General features: G+C 39.9%; 1 long non-coding RNA gene across 1 annotated transcript; it reads right to left on the bottom strand.

The window, feature by feature from the left end:
- Positions 1-759: 759 nt before the first annotated feature.
- LOC124681352 lies at positions 760-3,054 on the bottom strand. Its single transcript, XR_006995840.1, has 2 exons — positions 2,940-3,054; positions 760-1,329 (listed from the first exon to the last, which is right to left on the bottom strand). It is a non-coding gene; the product is annotated as an uncharacterized LOC124681352 (long non-coding RNA).
- Between the last annotated feature and the right edge of the window lie 226 nt (positions 3,055-3,280).

Here is a 3,280-nt window from a genome sequence, read left to right on the forward strand (position 1 = left end):
TCTGGCACTGGTTATTGCAATGCGCCGGAGAAAATTCTAGTGACAGTCAGAAGATAAGCTACGGTATGAGCTAGCGTGCAAGACAGTGACATAATTGTGTTGGTTAGCTGTGGTCTTTCCCAGGGTAGATAAGCTATGGGAGTAATCAGCGCCAGAAGCAAACTGTAATTAGTGGATCTAAATTATGGTGTTTATTATGGTGTTTGCTACGGAATTCTTACGTTCTAGACAGCCGATTCAGTTCAGTTAGTACTGAATCCTTTGGTGTACAATAGAACATATGTTTGCCCAAATATTATTATGCCTTTTCCAAACAACTAATTGAGTCACCCAGTCAGGTTGCTAACCATGCAAGCGACGTAAGAAAAATAAACAAGGCAAACGTAGGATAGCTGGAAAGTGACACTCGAGCCAGGCTAAACCACCTCTGTAGGGTGCGTGTGATGTAAAGGTCACTTTTTTGTTTTAAATTTTATTGTGCACTATTTTGGAATTCGCAAGCTGATAATTAGCTAGTCCGGCATATTAGTCTACCATATAAGCATGCATGTGCATATACTTAACCGCTAAGCTAGCTAGCAGACTTCAACTACAAAAGACCCGTCAGCTCTACAAACAAAAACTTTTAATCCGCTAGCTAGAGAGAGATAAGTTAAAATTGGCATACATAAGAAATATGGGAAGTATGTACGACTTCCAGTACATCGGTTGTTTCTTCCAAAGATATTATGTTATCACACAAATCAACATCAGACCATGTAAAATATGGTATACGATGGGACATAAAAAATGTGAATTACAAAATGTCACTTAGGTGACATCAATCATTCTTGCAGTACAACAATTCCGGATATGATCTGCTAGATGACTCCAATAGAAGGAAGCATTCATAAGCAAGTAGTACATTACATGGACAGGACACGAGAATAAAGATATCCAGCTATATACAAGAGTGCAGTTTGTTTTAGGGAGAGTATGTACAAGGGGAGTTTCAAATCAAGTTTTTTAGATATGAATTTTCATCGGTCTGAACTTCTCCAAGGAATCGGGTAAAGGCCTGGTTTGATTCAAATCATGTAAGATGACGCAGGCGAGCTATGCTGATTCGTCTCTGTCTGCAACACAAAAACTATTGATGAGAATTCACAAGACTAAAAGGATACCATCATAAGGCATTAAGTGGATTGAATGAAAATGCCGGGTCAATGTTACAATGAAGCTGACTCTCCAACGATCAAGGTCAACACGCTGTACTTGAAAGACAGAGCCAAAGCCTCACCACGTGAGCACTTTCTCACGCCAAGGGAAGCATTGCATATAACATTAGATCTGCCAGAGTTTGAAATGATTATAAAATAACAAATAGTCAGAATCAAAAAATAAAAACAAGGCATAAGTAATACTTACTCCATCAAACTTATGTCACATACGAAGATTTCCTGCAGAGCAAAGGCGCTAACAAGACTACAAGAAGAATCTGACACACTAATTTGTTCGGTGGAACTTCAAAGGAGAAAGTAGCTTGGAACTTAAATGTTTATTTCTCCTGCTGCTCTTCGGTGGTTGGGTTCTATGGAAGACACTAGTGTAAGGAACAACCTTTGTTCTGGGATTTCCTCGACCTGGACCAATCTTTGAGGGACTCAAAACCATTGTCTACTAATGTTGGTGGTGGCCTTCCTAGCACTAACATCAGACCACATGCACAAAAGCAAGACAATAAGAGTTACTAAAACAACTAAAATAAGATGCACCTAAGAGATGAAAAATAAAAATAAATTTATGAGGATGGTATTATTATATTCCCATTTTTGTTTAAATGTATGTAGCTGAGTCACCTAGTGTTATTTCTCAAACAGGAGCATCCTATCTAGAGCACATTATCCTAGTGAAAAATATACAGTAAACATGAACCGGCAGTGAAGCAATTGCATCAGTTCTAGGTAATCAGAAAACACTGACAAGGAAAATAGATACATGACTCTCCAACTGTTGTTGTTAAATAGGTGTTGCAGCTTGTTCGGGTTAAGGCGGAGCATGCCCAAGACAAGCTTGTGACTAACAAGGATGGAGCGTAATATTTGAAAACAACTCGAAATTGCTAGCACAAAGGCTGAATTTTCAGCAAACATTCAGGTCTGGCAGAAAAGAGGTACGAACCATTACAACATCAGATTTCTGGGAATATTTCAGAGAGTCTCTTGTATAAATCAGACAGTACAACTACCGTGTTCGGTTTCAGTAGAGGAGCTTTGTTCAGAATGGTAAATTGTTAATACATATGCAATGTCCTCGAATGGACATTTATTCCTGAGCTCCATCCCATGTTACTCAACTAGACCATAAAAGTCTGATAGGGAAAGGCATTTTATTGCCCTGATATTTTTATGTATATTACATGGATAGACAACCTAAGAAAATGATAATTGTAAAAGTAACTTTATTCTTGGATTCACTTTATATTCATTTTCAGAAAGTCGTTTTATCGTGTGCCGCAAGCTGAAAATGTTAACATGATAGATTGTGCTTTCGAGTTCCACTGTACTTGCTATTTGTTCTCTCTAGATCCAACTTTACTCATCCCTGTGCAAAAATGAAACACGTCCTGCCTCTCTTGGCTCTCGTATTTTTTTCAAAGGTGTTTAATCTACAGTTGGTTATACTCATTCTAATAGAATAATCTATCAATCCTAGAGTTTGACCTCTGAAATATGACATTTGCAAACTATTGAAGATGGGGATGAGAGAATAGTGATTGGTAGTTTTAAGTTTTAACCTGAATCAGTGCATCTGCCTACCAGATGAACTGACCGGAAAGAGGCCAGGGGTAAGGTTAAGGATTTTCTTTGCATACCATGAAGAGTATGATGTAATTGACATCATCCTAGGTGATTTCACATACAAAAACTTTCACAGAACAGAATGGCCAGCTACCGTACCTTACGTTGAAGTTCACCGGCGTTCTCCGCTCGCCGTGAATCGACCCACAACACAGCTCAGGGGGTCTGCCACTCACTGCGATGCAACCCGCAACCACCACCCCCTGCACCGATGCTGAGGCCACTCTCAGCCACCACCCGCCGTGCGGACCGGCCAGGCTGCTGACGCGGTCACCACGCCGCCATTGCCCCAGACTGACCTGAGACCTACAGAGATCCAATAATGCATATGTTTATCATCATGTTTCAATCTCGTATTGCTTAGTCTAATAGTGAACATTTGATGGGACCATAACAGGAAAGAATGGAGCTGAACCTGAGGAATCATAGACACACACACA

Source organism: Lolium rigidum, unplaced genomic scaffold (genome assembly GCF_022539505.1).
Source record: "Lolium rigidum isolate FL_2022 unplaced genomic scaffold, APGP_CSIRO_Lrig_0.1 contig_40070_1, whole genome shotgun sequence".
In the NCBI taxonomy this organism is placed as follows: domain Eukaryota; kingdom Viridiplantae; phylum Streptophyta; class Magnoliopsida; order Poales; family Poaceae; genus Lolium; species Lolium rigidum.